Source organism: Anomaloglossus baeobatrachus, chromosome 5 (genome assembly GCF_048569485.1).
Source record: "Anomaloglossus baeobatrachus isolate aAnoBae1 chromosome 5, aAnoBae1.hap1, whole genome shotgun sequence".
Classification (NCBI taxonomy): domain Eukaryota; kingdom Metazoa; phylum Chordata; class Amphibia; order Anura; family Aromobatidae; genus Anomaloglossus; species Anomaloglossus baeobatrachus.
This window is the reverse complement of record NC_134357.1, coordinates 512,662,019-512,679,911: the sequence shown is the minus strand read 5'-3', so window position 1 is coordinate 512,679,911 and position 17,893 is coordinate 512,662,019. Positions and strand designations below refer to the sequence as shown.

Below are 17,893 nucleotides of genomic sequence, written 5' to 3'. Positions count from 1 at the left end.
ATCAGCGTCCATTATTGTCAGCATATCCAAAGAGCATCAAACATAGCAAATGTGTTAGTTCGCGAGACACATCCAACTCAAGGCAAAAGAACCCATATCGTCCAGGAGAAAGCAACCCAAGCTTCGGGGAACTCGTGGTATCCCTAATATATTGCATCACGAATCACATGAGTCTCCTTTCTGCCTACCAGGGCACTACTGGCTATTATTGCGATAATACCGATTGTAGATTATCAGCAAGAGAACCAGGAGATCCGCCAGTCAAGGGCGACCTCATCCATCTACCCCAGATTTTGTCAAATTTAGTTGAAGAGCCTCTTGACTTGTAAACAAATTGTTCTGAGGGGATTATTGCATTTACCAATGCAATCCAAGAGGCTCTAGTTGGGGAATGAGTGCTCATCCAATTTAGTATAATGCCCTTCCGGGCCAGAAAAAGGACCTTCTTTATTAAAAGATTCTCATCTTGGGACCAGGAGTGTACATCTACCACCCCAAATAGACACAGGACTGGGCACATAGCAACCGCTTTTTGAAATATGGCGGAAAGAGTCATTACAATCTCACTCCAATAGGAGAGAATAACCCGGCAATCCCATATCATATGCCAGAAATCAGCACCGTCTCTTCCGCATCTCGGACAGCCCATCCCCACCGAATTATTCAGCTTTTTCATTTTGTTCAGTCTCTGGGGAGTAATATAACTTTGGTGTATTATATATAATTGGATCAGTCTATTGTTAACAGCAGGAGAGACCAATGTGTGGGATTCGACAATGTCGTCCCACACTACATCATCAATTTCAGGGATCCTGGCACTCCACCTCTCACGGACAGAAAGAGGATTATTCATGGCCTTGGCCCGAATGAGGGAGGAGTATAGTTTAGAAATAAGACCGCCAGGGCCCTGTGATCTAATAATTCCAATGACTGGGAAGGAAGAGAATCTAACCCCACGACCAGAGAACTGAGCTCGAAAGGCGTGCCTAATCTGGAGATACTGAAACCCATGAGATTCCGGCAAGTCGAATTCTGTCCACAGTTGTGCAAAGGGGCGGAGTTCACCATCCCGGACCAGTGATCCCAGGGAGATTATTCCGCGATTCCTCCATTCACCAAACCCCGGCAAGCCACAAAAATGTGGAAGGTCCAAGTTATCCCATAAGGGCGTCTCAGTTGGTACATCACAAAATCCAAATACGGCTTTAGCCTCTTTCCAGATCCTGGCCCCCAATTTGTGTATCGGGAGGACACGACCCTCAGGGGACCTCCTGTGATCCGTCAGTAACGGCCACATGAGATCCACACCTGTGAACTCTGCCAGGAGCCCCTCCGGAGAACCCCCAACTCGAGGAAGTGTCCATGGACCCAAATATTTCAATTGTCCGGCCAGATAGTAAATATAAAGATCAGGAAGGGCCATACCCCCCATATCCTTGGGTCTTTGTAATTTGGCCAATTGGACCCTTGATCTGGACGAGCCCCAGACAAAGGTAATCATTAGAGATTCCAGGGACCGGAAGAAAGAGCGAGGAATCTGCACGAATACATGCTGGGTAATATAGAGACACTTTGGTTGCACTATCATTTTGAGGAGGTTAATCCTTCCCGCCACTGACAGTGGGAGTTGGCTCCATCTATTAAATTTCTCCCCGAAGTACGCTAGTAAGGGGGCTATATTTCTCGCTATCATCTCCGCAGGGCTTCCCGCCAGTATAATTCCGAGATATTTGAAATGATCCACCACCGGAACCCTGCATATGTGGTCGTACACCAGATCCTCTCTGTTCCGAGACAGAAAGAGGAGGTACGATTTTGACCAATTTATTGACAAACCTGAGAACTCCCCAAATCGATCAATCAAGTGCACGGCTCTGGGAATGGAGGAATCCGGATCAGATGCAAACAGTAACAAATCGTCTGCGTACAAAGATAGACGTTCATCTCCCCTGCTATGTCTCACCCCCCGGTAGACTGGGTCCGCCCGGATGCGCACCGCCAGCGGTTCCATGGCAAGAGCGAACAGGAGAGGGGAGAGGGGACATCCCTGTCTGGTTCCCCTCCCCAAAGAGAAAGTTTCCGACACACCACCGCCCACCTGAATATTAGCAGACGGAGCTTTATATATGATCTCAATCCATCTGATAAATTTGTTGCCGAAACCAAATGCCCGCAGCACCTCCAGTAGGTATGGCCATTCTATAGAGTCGAAGGCTTTGGCTGCATCCAGGGAGACCAGAGCCCAATCCTCCTCTAACTTGGTGCCCATCTGTAAGACCACTTGCGCCCTCCTCAGATTATCCGAGGTACTCCTACCCGGGATGAAACCTGACTGATCCTCATGTACTATAGAGGAGACCACCTTTTTGAGTCTATTTGCTAGAATTTTGGTGAGAATTTTGTAATCGGAGTTCAGCAAAGAGATCGGTCTGTACGAGCCACAATCTAATGGGTCCTTATCTGGTTTCAATAGCAGGACGATGGTTGCCTCATAGAAGGAATCAGGCAACCATCCCCTGCTGAACGAGGCTTCAACCGTTTCCAGGAGGGCTGGGGCCAGCTCCCCCTGATATTTGTCAAAGATCTCAATCGGGAGTCCGTCTGGCCCAGACGCCTTTCCCCTATTGAGGGTTTTCATCGCCTCCACCATCTCTTCCATACTAATGGGCTCATCCAAGGCCGATCTCCGAGCCAAAGTCAACCTGGGAAACTCCAGATCTCGTAGGTACTCAGCAATCTCCTCCCTTGACACGGTCAGCCTGGACTCATACAGGTTCCTATAGAAGTCCAAAAATACCTCCAATATACCGTTGACGGAAGTAACTGTTCCTCCACGAGAGTCTCTAATCTTGAGGACAGCAGGTGAGCTATTGGATTGACGCACCAGGAACGCCAGTAAGCTACTGGATTGGTTCCCTTGCTCAAAATACCTCTGGCTCGTGAAGAATACATGTCTCTTAGCCTTGTCTTGCAAATACAAGAGATATTTCCTCCCAGCCTGAAGCCAATGAAATCTATTTTCCTCAGAGGGGTCCGAGGTGAATCTATGTTCAAGCACTCTATTTTGGGTGGCCAATTCCTCCTCCTCTCTGGCCGCCTGTTTCTTGAGATAGGAAATAGAGGAGTGACAGCATCCCCTCAGATACGCCTTAAGCGCGTCCCAATAAGCCGAGTGATTCTCTTCCACGGAGTTCATTTCCGTGTATGCCCCAAGCTGATCAGGAATCCTGTCATTGGCTCCAAAGAGTGATAGCCACCAAGGGTTAATTTTCCTTGACAATTTATGAGATTTGCATCCTTCCCATTTAATGCCTACAACTACCGGAGAGTGATCTGATACTGATCTGGGCAGATGACATACCGATTGTATATGGGCACAGACTCTTTCATTTCCACAAATATAATCAATTCGAGATAATGAGTTTTTCCCCGGAGTGTAACATGTATATTCTCTCAGTGCTGGGTTAAAGAACCGCCACATATCGTACCATCCCACTTCCTGTAAGAATATACTCAATCTAGTTTGTATCGTGGGGGAGATCGGGACCTGTCGGGTGCTGAATCTATCCAGTCCCGTGTTATTAATCAAATTGAAGTCCCCCATGCAGAGCACTAAGGCTTGTGGAAATTGTGATGCGAACTTAGCCGCCTCATATAGAATCGAGATTCCCGTTGCAGGGGGAATGTATATGGCCAAGACCACTATCATGACCCCATCGATGTGAGCCTGGATAAACACATACCTCCCATCAGTGTCCTTTAAAATTTTACCCGGGTCCCACCGCAAAGCTTTGTGGACCAGTACCGATACTCCCCTAGAATATGATGAATGAACAGAGTGAGCTGACCATTGAACCCAAGGCTTTTGAAGCACTCTGGTGGTCTCCAACAATAAATGGGTCTCTTGTAAACATACAATCTGAGCTTTGGATCTTTTGATATGAGCAAATACTGCCGCCCGTTTCCTGGATGTGCCCAGTCCCCTAACATTCCATGTCATCACGCTTAAAGCCATTGAGAGATGCCACTTGCTGAATTGCTAGAAGAATATCAAAAACTTAACCTACAGTAGAACTTGGGTAAACGTACCCTTAAATACAAAATGTCGGTGCGCACGCACAATCGACAAAAACTGGCCCAGTAGTGCGACCAGGAAAGAGTTTCCCCAGCAACGACTAGGCTGAACCAACGTGGCTAGATGGTGTACTTGGTATGGGGGTGTCCTCAAACAAGGACTTGAGCTTCTCCTGCAGTCCAATAAATGCATTACCCTGCAGCCTAGCCTTTAATCGTGCAGAGGTGAGGGGACCAAGAATAGATAGGAAGGAACTGAGAGAGAGAGAGGAAGAAGAGAATAGAGAGAGAGAAGCAGAGAAGGGAGAGAAAGGAGATATAAGAAGGGAAGAAGAGAAAAAAAAAAAAAAAAAAGGGGGGGGGGAGAGATGGTAAGAAGGGGGAAAGAGAGATAAGGTAGAAGAGATAACGAGAAAGGGGAGAGATTAGGATAGAAGATAAAGCGGGGACAAGAGAAAGAGTATAGAGATATGAGAGGTAGAAAAAGTGGGGGGTTGAAGGGAGAGGAGAAAAGAACAATGAAGAAGTAAGGGGGCGAGGTGAAGAGGGATGAGGAATAAGCTAATAGGGGGTTAGAGGGGGAGAAGAAGTGGGAGTGTAAAGAAGATAGAAGGATTGGCAAGGAATCTTAGACTGTAGAATATTATGACATATGGTAACCTCAGGACTTAATATAGCACTAATAGAGCAAAATACAACATTATGAACTGAAGTGCGTTGCCAAATACTGCGAGCCCAAAGTAGAGTTCCAATTTGGATCCAAAAAGGTATAGGATAAAACAAGATCGCATGAAGGAGTTCAAAGCGTCGCAACAGCGGTCTGACCCATGTCCCGTCTGGTGTCACCTAGGACCGGTCCCATCAGTGACGAGTAATCCGGAGCACAGGCTGGGCTAAACAAAGATCCCGGAGAACGCAGCTGCCGTCCCATACGCAGACGCGGCCCCAGGCCACCCGCCTTCGACGAGGGCCAGACCCGGAAGCCGGATCATTGGTAAACCAATAATGGACGCAACCGGAAACTCTCATGCCTCCAGGAAGGCCACAGGCGCACCAGCGCCTCCAGATGGGATCACTAGCCTCTCAGCCGACAGGGACCATAAGATCAGGATCCGGACACAAACGCAATTGCGGTCCCGCTCCACTCACATGCCAGGAGGGGTGAAGCAAACAAGAATCTTTCGCGCCTTCAGAATCGAGGGACGCCGAGTACCTGTATAGGATGATCCTGAAGCAATCTCAACAGTGATTTCAAACACAACGTCCCAAGGATTGGAGTCACATCACCGACCTTGCTCCAAAGAGAATGAAATAAGTGAATCAGAACCGCGACGCTATCACAACCGCGACCCATCAGGCAGCGCCCAAGACCGTGGCGCATCAGCGTTTCCTCTTCAATGTGTTGAGCCAGTCATCCGCTTCCGCAGGAGAAGTAAAGAACAGGGAACGCTCTTGATGAACCACTCTAAGACGGGCTGGGAAGATCATGGAGTAAGCAATTTGATGCTCTCTGAGACGTTTCTTCACCTGAATGAAGGAAGCCCTTGTTTTCTGGAGCGACACAGAGAAATCAGGGAAGATCAGTATGGTGGCGTTGTTGTGTAGGATCGGGCCCTTGCGCCGCGCCGCACCAAGGATCGCATCTCTATCCCTGCTGCTCAGCAGTCGGGCCAGGAGAGGTCTAGGCTGCGCTCCCGGAGGAGGAGGCCTGGCCGGTACCCGGTGAGCTCTTTCTATGGCGAATGCCGCTGACAGCGTCGCATCAGGGAAAGTTTCGGAGAGCCACTTTTCCATGAACTTACATGGGTCACTCCCTTCTGCCCTCTCCGGCATCCCCAGGATTCTCAAATTATTGCGACGCAGGCGATTTTCTAGGTCATCTGCCCTCTGCGCCCAGTTGTTTGCCGCGCTTTCCAGAGAGGCCAGTCTGCCCGGCGTCGCTCTTGCGTCGTCTTCCAGCGTGGAGATCCGCTGCTCAGTCTCCTTTACCCGCTCTCTCAGGTTTTGCAAGTCCAGCCGGAGGAGACCCACATCGATCTTAACCTCCTCAATTTTACCCGTCAGCGACACCTTTGAATCCTGGATCGCTGCAAGTAACTGCGACGTAACCTGCTGTAAGGTTAGCTCCTGCGATACCTTGGATCCGGCCTCCATGCTCTCCTCCTCCTCCGCCTCGCTGGATTCCCGCTCTGTCTGCTTGCCGGCGCCATCTTGCTGGGAGTCCCGGGCAAACTTCTTCAGCTTCTCAGCCGCTGCTGCGACCTCTGCTCATGGTACCGATCCAAATGCTCACCGCACCACAGGTAATCCAGAGGTGTATTTAGGCACCAATTTCGGCAGGATTAATAATGTATATTAGCTTTGGACTGCGGAGCTGCTCTCAGATGCGACCGCTCATGCTGCCTGTTGGCCACGCCCCCCACTCAAACTTATATTTAAGTGAAAATTTTATTGTAGTACAATGTGAACATTAGACATTTAATCATTTTTATGATACAATAATCAAGATATTTAGATAGAACATAAAATATATTTATTGGAATACAACTTTAGAACACAAAAAACTAATAAATTCTAAATATGTAATACACAATGTAATATAGAGTGAAATCTTTTTCCTTGTGGCAACACTTTACCTGCTCCATGTCATCCAAATACTTGTCAAAGTTAAACTCCTCATCTGATCAGGATGAAGATATGGTAGCAGTAGCACTGTCAGGACCCAAGTCCTCCTGCGCCTGGCAGTCCTGTGGGCCACTCATCCTAACTGCTACTTCAGTCAGAGCTTCTTTTCCTTTAGTAAGCTGTTGGTCATCAAGCAGTATACGATGACTTGGGTCCACATAAACAGCTGCCAGAAGAATTTTATTTTCCAAAAGCTGTGTCTCTTTCAGTTTCATTGAAGCAGAAATGCCATCTGCGATTAAATATCCTCTTTGGGACAGGGAAAATAGCAAGTTCTTCCACTCCCTTATGAAAATGCCAGGAGTTAAATCCTCAGCTTGCAATTTTTTAGTCACGGTAAATGGGTGATTAAGCAATTCCTTCAATTCAGTCACCTGTGTCCATTGACCTTGGTTACCTGAGGGTTCGACATATCTATAAGAAACGGTTTTAGTTCAAGCAATCGCTCAAATCATTAAATAAGTGCTGCCCCACTGAGTGGCTTGATCGACAATTGCCCCTTTCAGAGCACATCTCTTCAAGATGGAGTCAATTTTAGGGGTTCTGGCGGCAAAAACCAATTTCCTCACTTTTCCAATCAGATTTCCAGCATGTCCCTCTTGCAGACTATCTCTTATTGACAGCTGCAGCGTGTGCACAACACAACGCATGTGATGAATATGAAAGTGTTTTGAAGCAGCTTCAACAAGATCATCTAATTCTAAAGTATCATTTTGCTGTTTTTCCATCTGAAACATACTGAATCCTAAATTTTCCTCTAGCTGTTGTTCATTACTCTCATTCATTACTCTACCGTGGAAAGCTTCAAGAGGAACCTCAAGACCCACCTCTTCCAACAAGCCTACAACCTACAATAGCCCTTAGTCAAGTACACCACTGCGCAACCAGCTCTGTCCTCACCTATTGTAACATCACCCATTCCCTATAGACTGTGAGCCCTCGCGGGCAGGGTCCTTTCTCCTCCTATACCAGTCTGTTTTGTACTGTTAATGATTGTTGTACGTATACCCTCTTTCACTTGTAAAGCGCCATGGCATAAATGGCGCTATAATAATAAATAATAATAGGGGCGTGGCCTGGCAATGGAGGAGTGAGGACGCTGTGTGATCTCTCTCCCACGCTTGGACTGGCTTTAGGCTCCATTTAGCATACCCACCCAACATTGCAGACACAAATGCCGGCTAAAAAGAAGGGGACCGGCGGGGGGACGATGGTGGACTCACCGGTGCCTCCCTCAGAAAGTATTACCAGGTTCCTGAGGATCTCTACCGGACAGGGCCTGGCACAGATGGAGCTCAACATGGTGGCCGCTGAAGAATTTGCAGGGCCTTCCCTGCACCTTAGTTTCCGGACAGAACGTGCCCAGGGGACAGCGCTGGGAGACGGGAGCTCCCAGGAACAGAGTGGAGTGAACCGGGAGGCTGGAGTACACATGAGACAGCAACATCAGGGTGCCCCCTCCTTACCTGAAATGGCGGCAGGCACACGTGGAGAGCGTGCTCCTCACCACAGCACAGAGATGAAAGGCGTCGCAGACACAGAGGTTGGTGGTACAGAAAAGCAGGCAGAGGGTGAGAGGCATCAGGTTACCTCGCAGCTGCAGCAGGAATTCCTGAATGCTGCAACCCCCGTAGAGATCTCTATGAACAGGCGGGACATTCAAATCCCCAGCCCCACTGACATTCCACTCTCACACGCCGCTGTATGTGCACTCCCTAGCTACCTGAACGCTGCTGAGCACTATGTGGAAGCTAACGCTGGGACTCCTACACCTGCTCCTGATCATCCCTCAATGTCTCAAAGTAAACAGCACTACGCACAATCAGAGATGGGGTCCCCCTCAGTCCATAGGTCGCTGTCACCCATACAAAGCAGTGCCCTGACAGTGGACACTCCCTCCTCCCCAGAAAAAGGCTCGGTCCCTGCTGTGTTCAGACCATCACAGTCTGGTCAGGGGGATGGGAGTATACAGGAAGGAATGCAAGAGGACTGTGTCTGGGGGATGACCTCAAAGCCAGAATAAGAACTATTCCTACCAGAGAGGAAATGGAAAACTACATCTCCAGATTAGAGGCCTCTTACAGAGCAGAATCGGCTTCCATCAGGGGAGAGGTACAGCAACTGTCGGAGCGGGTGACGGCGACCGAATCCTGCACTACCTCTATCTCACTACAGCTAAATACACAGGCACAGGCACTATCTACCCAAGCTCGACAGATAGAACATCTGACAGATTTGCTTGATGACCTGGAAAACAGGGGGAGGCGGAATAACATTAGAATACAGGGAATCCCAGAAACCCTCATCCCCCAAGATCTAGATGAGTCACTGCGACATCTCTTTAATTCAATATTGGGCCTTCCATGGGACTCCCGTTTGGAATTTGATAGGGCACACAGATCTCTGGGCCCTAAACCAGATGAAGGATCTAGTCCACGGGACATTATCTGTAAAGTCCATAAATACAAGATAAAGGAAGAAATCTTGAGAAAGGCACGACAGAAGGACCCCATGTTATTCAAGAACACGTCGATCCAATTGCTGCAGGACTTGTCTTGTCACACATTCCAAAAACGCAGGGTTCTAAGGCCCCTATTGGATGCCCTGAGACAGAGGAACATCCTTTACTTATGGGGATTTCCATTTAAATTGCAAGTCCGACAAGGTGGTTCTTCACATATGCTTCAGTCTCCGAAAGACATACCGGCTTTCTGCGTGGCCCTTGGGATTCCTATGGTGCACATCACTGCTTCCGATTGGCCACACGTTTATGGGGTACCGGAGGTGGTAGCGGAGACTCCTCGGTCGCAGCGGGTCCGTAAGAGGGATCGGGGCCCACGGCGACGGAGTGGAGCAAAGTCCGGAGCACCACCAACAAGTGGAGACTGAGAGTCCCTGGACTATCTTAAATAGGATACATTGATATGTGAAGAGAGGTGATGCTTATACCATACAGGGTTCACTGGTTTATGCAGGCGTTTTCACGCACCAATATTTCTAATGTCAGCATTGATAATTCTGGTTTCAGATCTTTATAGAGTTTATTGTGTTTAGGATTGTTGGGTTGGGTGCATTAAAGTCTACATATTCAGCTAAGTTGGGCCTGGGGCCGGTCCGGCGGGGAACATACCTCCGTTGAAAGTTCACGTTCCCTTGGGGCTCTACACGCTGCAGGCAGGTGTAGTATATACTGGCCCCCAATTGTAAACGGTTAATTGTTACTCACTCTAAAGGCCCCGTCACACTAAGCAACATCGCTAGCAACATCGCTGGTAACGAACAACTTTTGTGACGTTGCTAGCGATGTTGCTGTGTGTGACATCCAGCAACAACCTGGCCCCTGCTGTGAGGTCGTTGGTTGTTGCTGAATGTCCTGGGCCATTTTTTAGTTGTTGCTGTCCTGCTGTGAAGCACAGATCGCTGTGTGTGACAGCGAGACAGCAACAACTAATGTGCAGTGAGCAGGGAGCCAGCTTCTGCTGAGGCTGGTAACCAATGTAAACATCGGGTAACCAAGAAGCCCTGTCCTTGGTTACCCGATATTTACCTTTGATACCAGCCTCCTCCGCTCTCACTGTCAGTGCCGGCTCCTGCTCTGTGCACATGTAGCTGCAGCACACATCAGGTAATTAACCCGATGTGTGCTGTAACTAGGAGAGCAAGGAGCCAGCACTAAGCAGTGTGCACTGCTCCCTGCTCTGTGCACATTTAGCTGCAGCACACATCAGGTAATTAACCCGATGTGTGCTGTAACTAGGAGAGAAAGGAGCCAGCGCTAAGCATTGTGCGCTGCTCCCTGCTCTGTGCACATTTAGCTGCAGCACACATCGGGTTAATTAACCTGATGTGTGCTGTAACTAAGAGACTGGGGGCTGGTCACTGGTTGCTGGTGAGCTCACCAGCAACTCGTGTAGCCACGCTCCAGCGATCCCTGCCAGGTCAGGTTGCTGGTGGGATCGCTGGAGCGTCGCAGTGTGACAGCTCACCAGCAACCTCCTAGCAACTTACCAGCGATCCCTATCGTTGTTGGGATCGCTGGTAAGTTGCTTAGTGTGACTGGACCTTAAGAGTATTTCGTATAGATAGGTTATTTGTATAACTAATTCTTTGTCTGGTACTGTGATTTTTCGACTCTACTATCTTATTCTTTTCTCTCCTCTATTCCTGAAGTAACCCTTTCTTAACCTCTCCCCTTCCCCACTCCCATCACCCTTTTTTTTTTTTTTCCTCTCCTCTTCTTTCTTCCTCCCTTTCCCTCCTTCTCTTCTTTCTGTTTTTTTCTGCTCTCTATACTAAAGTTTTGTTCTCACGTCATCTAGCTGTCTTAAAATTCACTCTCTTCCCTCTGACTCTGTGTGAAATCCCCAACTTCCCTAGTGTTTTTTTTTTCTCCCTGACAGAGGTGTTGTACTGAACTAAAACGCCACAACTTAAATTGAGCTCACTGAATGTCCGAGGTTTTAACACCCCTCAGAAGAGGTCGCACATATTATATGAGATGCATAAACAAAGAACACAGATTATAATCCTACAAGAAACCCACTTTAAAATCGGACATGTACCCCACATTCGTAATAGATACTATACACACTGGTTCCACAGCACGAATAGTGAATCGAAATCTAAGGGAGTCTCAATAGTTCTACACAAAAACCTGATACATTCAGTGATATATTCCAAATTAGACGAGGCAGGTAGATGTGATACTAAAAATTAAGATATGCTCAACAGTGTATACGATCGCAGGCTGGTACAGCCCTAATTGTAATCAGAATAACGCTTGTCGCTCTTTCCTAAAGGTTCTGTCAGATTTTGCGGAGGGGGAGGTGTTAGTGGGCGGCGACTTCAATCTTACACTAAATCCGGTGGTGGACCTGTCGACTGGGAGGAGTGCCATACCTCGGGGACGCCTGACGGCCCTGAAGCGTGAGTTGCATAACCTTCATCTGGTGGACGTATGGAGAATTATGCATCCCCAGGAAAGGGACTATACATTTTTCTCCATGCCACATCAGACATATAGTCGAATCAACTTTTTTTTGGTCAGCCAGCGGGTCCTTGCGTGGCACCCGACCCCTACCATTGGGAATGTGGTCTGGTCTGATCATGCCCCGGTCTTTCTAGATGTCTCTCCCCCAGACTACCCAAACCGAACGTGGACGTGGAGATTGAACGACTCCCTGTTGAGAGATGAAGGGTGCATCTCGGAGGTAAAATTTTTTGCGTCCTCACATGCAGCTGACTCTACGCCCTTGCGTCTTCAATGGGAGGCTTTTAAATGCGTTATCCGAGGAATTCTAATTAAGCATGCGGCACAGATTAAAAAGGAAAAAACAGCGGATATTGCTCTGCTCCTTAAGGAAATTTCCATGTTGGAAACCTCTCATAAATCCAACCCCTCCCCAGAAACGTTTGCTAACCTCCTTACAACCAGGGAAGCTCTGCGGAGTTTATTGGACAGCAGACTACTAAAGTTTAAAACCCAATTTAAAAGGGTGTTGTATAGACACTCTGACAAATGTGGCCGTCCGCTCTCGCGCCTTCTTCACCCTCAGGATCAGGCTTTATATATCCCTAAACTGAAGTCCCAGAAGAATACCGATACATACGACCCCACTAAAATTCTAGGTATTTTCAAGGAGTATTATGCAGATCTATATAATATACAGGGGAAATACTCCGATATGGCTCCACAGGACCTCCAAAAACGCATAGATGACTACGTCGCTGAAACCCCTCTTCCAGTGTTAGACATGGGGACCATCACACGTTTAGATGACAGGTTTGGGGAAGATGAAATAGCAGCAGCAATAGGAGACTCCCCAAACGGGAAAAGTCCAGGTCCAGACGGATTTTCGCCTGCTTTCTATAAATTATTCAAAAGCCAAATTACCCCTTTTATGACGAAAGTCTATAATTCGGTATCGGACACATCCCCTTTTGCTCCTCAATCACTGGAAGCCCACACTGCAGCACTGCCAAAACCCGGGAAAGATCAGTCAGTGGTTTCTAACTACCGTCCGATCTCTCTAATAAACATAGACGTAAAAATATTTGCTAAACTTCTGGCAAATAGACTAGCCCCCCTTTTACCGTCCTTAATCCACACGGATCAGGTTGGGTTTGTACAGGGAAGGGAGGCCCGAGACAATGTAAACAAAACAATACATTTAATTGCAAGAGCCACGTCTCAATCGCTACCCTTGGGGCTCTTGTCAATAGACGCAGAAAAGGCGTTTGACCGTGTGCATTGGGGGTTTATGAGATCAGCACTAAGTCAGATAGGGTTGGGCCCGAATTTTCTTGGCAAGGTCATGGCACTGTACTCCAGACCATCAGCTCGTGTCAGGGCTAACGGTGCCCTGTCTGACCCGGTAGCAATCAAAAATGACACCCGACAGGGTTGCCCCCTATCTCCCCATCTTTATGTCATAGTAATGGAGCACCTTGCGGTGGCAATTAGGGGGAACCCCAATGTACATGGTCTGAGCCTTGGGCACAAGGAATATAAAACAGCTATGTACGCGGATGATCTTCTGCTGTACACCTCCCAACCTTTGGTCTCATTCCCCTCGTTAATAAAAGAATTCGAACGGTTTAGTAACTTGAGTAATTTCAAAATAAACTACTCCAAAACAGAGGCAATAAATATATCCCTGAACCCGGCTGAGGTTACAATCCTAAAAAGTAAATTCCCCTTTCGATGGCAAAACACATCAATCAAGTATCTCGGAGTTTCGGTCCCTTCCAAGTTAAGCCTGCTGTACTCTTTGAATTACCAGAACCTCTTAAATAAAACTCTCAAAGACCTGGAGACCTATAATAGGAAACCTCTCTCGTGGTTTGGTCGGATAAATTCTTTTAAAATGGACATCCTCCCGAGGTTCCTTTATATTTTATATATTATATTATATTCCTTTATATTTTTCAGACAGTCCCCATAAATCCTCCTTCGGCCTTCTTTAAGACCCTGAGGTCCGCACTGATCCGTTTTGTTTGGAAAGGAGGTAAGCCTCAAATTAGCTACAAGACACTGGCCGATCTAAGCAGAGGGGAGGAGCTGGGTTGCCGGACTTACAGGCCTATCATAGAGCTTCCCTGGTTGCCCGCTTGATTGATTGGCGATATCACAAAGAGACCAAACAGTGGGTGGAGTTGGAACAAAATTTTTTCCCAGGTCCCTCTTAGAGGACTCCCATGGATTCAGAAAGAGGACATGGAGGCGGTAAAGAAACAGACCCAAATGGGATTCTGTTCAGGGCGACTTTGGAAGCTTGGGAGGAAATAAAATGCAAGGGCAGCCTTTTGGGTAGTCCCACCCCATTGGCTCCCCTGTTCGATAATCCAGGCTTCCCTCCGGGATGCAACGCAGACAGGTTTCTCGGATGGGAGAGGGGGTTGGACATCAGATTGGGGCAGATCTTACAGGGTAAACACCTGCCTCCTTTCGCAGAAATACAGGCCACATTCCCAGACCTTCACTTGAACTGGTTTGAATATGTGCAGCTACACTCTTTTGTGCGGTCATGGCTCGGGGGGGGACTTCCCCCAGATCCGACTACGTCCACGCCGTTTGATCGTTTATTTTTTCAGTCTTCGCCGCCCACACACTCGATCTCACTCATATATCGTTTGATTATTGAGGCCCGCGGTTCGGAGGACCCTGGGTATATCCGAATGTGAGAAACCGAACTTGGTCTCAGTTTTTTGGAAGAGGAAAAGCGGAAGGCCTTCCTGTAATCTCACAAAATTTCAGTAGCTTGCAGTGCTCAGAAAAAGAGTTACAAGCTGTTAGCGAGATGGTACCAGTGTCCTGCCACATTACACAGAGTCTTTCCATCAGTCTCGGAATGCTGTTGGCGATGCGGAATGGACAAAGGCACGCTGACCCATATTTGGTGGGCATGTCAGAAATTGTCAAACGTTTGGTCTCAGGTGTTTCAAGTGTATAATCAAATGTCTGGTGAGAACATCACCCCCTCAATTAAAATAGCACTTCTGTCAATTCTACCCGGCTCGGTAAGGCAGCAAAAGAGGAGCCTTCTACGATTTTGCTTGATAGCAGCCCGAGCGGTCATTCCTAGGCACTGGAGAGCCACAGAGGCCCCCACTGTCGGGGAATGACAGACGGAGCTGTCACATATTTGTCACATGGAGGAACTTTCAGCAATGGCGATGGGAAGTAACGAAAAATTTATTAAGGTCTGGCAACCCCGGGTGTTGTTCAAGGAGTCCTCGGACTTCCAAGCCTTGTTTCGGTAACAGCACATACCCACACACTCTCCTTACCTTCCCCTCCAATCCTTTGTCCAATCCCTCTTGGTCTCTTATTTTCCTCTGTCCTTCCCCCCCCTCCTTTCTTCTGTTTTTAATACTCTTGGAATACTTCTTTTTCTTTGTTGTTTGAAGTCTAGTTAGCCATATCTTGAGGAGATTCAGGTTAGGTTGGAAAATATCAAACCGACCCGGAGGCTTCTCATAAGTAATATGTGGTTTTACGATATGATATCAAGATAAACCGTTGCGACCGGCATATTCAGTCATTGGGTCGATAATATAAGGAGGATGTGGCTAATGTATTATTCAGTTTTTTATTCATACTCTTTGTTGCTTTCTTTATGTAATCATATTTTGATGAAAAAATTTCAATAAAAACAGATTTATCATAATAATAATAATTCATCAGTTTAATTGTACTTATGTTTGAAGCATTGTCCGTTATTTTTCTAATCTGCTTTTGCTATTGAAAACATTATCTATGATCTCAAAAACCTTTCAGGTGATGCGGTTTTTTAAAAAGCTGATCTGCTTTTGCAGCTGAAAAAGTATCCTCAAAACACGCAGCAAAAACGCTGTGTGCGAATGTAGCCTTAGATCAGGAATAGAACAGCCATTTATTGGACATTTCATAACTTTCCCAAATTCCTATGAAAAAATATTCCACACATTCTCTATTGAACTACTGTACCCAATTTATTATATATTTTAGGAATCAGAGTCGGTCCATTTTATACAGACTCCGACTCCATGACACCGACTCCACGACACCGACTCGACAGCCCTGTTCCCCAGTCAGGGTCAAAGAAGAAAAACTTTGCATAATACTAAACTATCTTAACAATATCTTATCCCCCGACCTCCTCAGCTAACTCTTCTATAGGAGGAACCAGGGTATCTCTAACCCTAGGAGGGGGTTGGCAGCACTAAGCACTCCGCATCTGCCGCCAATGCCACGATTCAAATTCAAAATAACAAAAAAAGAAGGGGGAGTAGTCAGTTCCCACCGCCCCAGTAGCAAACAAATGCAGATACTATGAGGAATAATAAAAAAGTAATACTAATAGCAAAAATATCAACAGCCACTATATAAAAGAAAAAAAAAAAAGACTATTTAGAGTCTCTGCGGTGAACAGGGGGAGCATGAATCACACTCCCCACTGTCCCCAAGAAAGCATTATCTCAAAACCAGAATTGCAATCAAAGGGCTCCACTGCCCAGGAGATATTTGTCTCAGGTCGAATTTGATAGTCCCTTAGACAGAGAGGAGGGAGACCCCCCCTGGAGTCCACCTGTTGCTATATCTGATGGGGTGGGCTGGATAGCAGCTCCAACTCCCAATCCACTAGAGAAGGAAGCGAGATTTCCAGATCGGAGCAGGCGGCCGGCAGATCCCAGATAGAGCGCAGTACAGCAGTACGACCATCTTTCACAGCTATAAGGGCATACGGAAACCGTCAGCGATATCGGACGCCCTTGTCTTTTAGGGTCGCAAGGAGCAGTTGCAGGTGTCTTCTTTTCTGTAAGGTAATCCAAGATAGGTCAGGAAACAATTGAATCCAAGTCCCTTGATATTCAATTCTCTCCATTGTACGAGCTTTAGCCATTATGGACTCTTTCAGCTGGAAGGGGAGGACACAACATATAATATCGCAGGATTAATTCTAGGGCCCTTTGGGGCGAAGTGCTCTATGGGTTCTGTCCAATTTTATCCTATGAGTTGCGGGGAGCTTCAATACCAAGTTAAATTTGGTTTCAAGTATGGCATGGACATCTTCATTGCCTTTTCTGGAACACCTCACAATCGGATATTATTATGGCGACCTCTGTTATCCAGGTCCTCCAGGTGCTTATTAGTTTCACTTAAAGCTTGAGCATATGAAGTCACATTTTTCTGTAGATTGGGGATATATTGTCTGGTGTCATCATGGTCCCTTTCCACAAAGTCCACTCTATCCACCAGCAGCTTGACATCTTGGTGGATTGAATTAATTTCTGACCTGCAAGCATCTTTCACTTCTGAGACCAGAGATTTAAAGTCATCTTTGGTGGGGAGGAGGTCCAGGTATTTTTTCAATCACTTATGCTCTGAGAGGCATTCCATATCCCCTGACTCAGTCTCTGGGGGATCTCGCGACCCTTCCACATCTTCCTGTTGAGTCACCAGGGCAGATAGCGAGGGCATAGAGTCTAAGTCCATATCCAATGGACCTTCCCAGGCCGTTTTATTTTTTGCCTTTATAAATTGCTTGCCTTTGGGCTTTTGGTGGCATAGGAACTCCCACAGCACGAGCTCCTTTAATAAGAAACTTGTCCAAAGAGGTCACAGACGGCTGCACCCTTCGTATTCTGTATGAATAATGTGGTCCTCTACTCCTCCCCAGCCCAGCCAGATCGTCTCCTGAGCAGTGCAGTGTACCGTGCCCTCTTCCAGTAAAGCTTATTTGTGCAAGTCTATCAAATTAGTAGATGTCCACTTGTTTATTCTTTATGGGCGGAAAGGCGAGCTTCCCCCTTATGCGGACATTAAGCAGGGAGGTGAACCATTTTCAAGGCTCCCTTTTGTGCTCCACTCACAACAGATGAAGCTATTCTGTGGGACTTTTAAGGTCACCTATAGAGGCAGGGGGTCTCCTCTGGATTTTCTAGACAAGTTTGCAGAATATTTACTAGGTGTCAGTGCAGAACTATTTTTCAGCTGAGCACTTGGAGAAGAAAAGCTTTATCCAGCTGGCAGTGCAGAGCTCTGTAAGGGCTTTCCTGCTGTTTTGATGCCACTGCAGCCCAATTTCCCGCCCTCTTCTTCCTTCAGCTGACAGAGCCTGCAAGATGACTTCGCCCACGTGTAGCCCTGGTG

The 17,893-nt window shown here is 47.2% G+C and overlaps 1 pseudogene; it reads right to left on the bottom strand.

Moving 5' to 3' along the window:
* The window catches only part of LOC142312026 (uncharacterized), a 171,681-nt pseudogene that overhangs the window by 88,010 nt on the left and 65,778 nt on the right, over window positions 1-17,893 (bottom strand).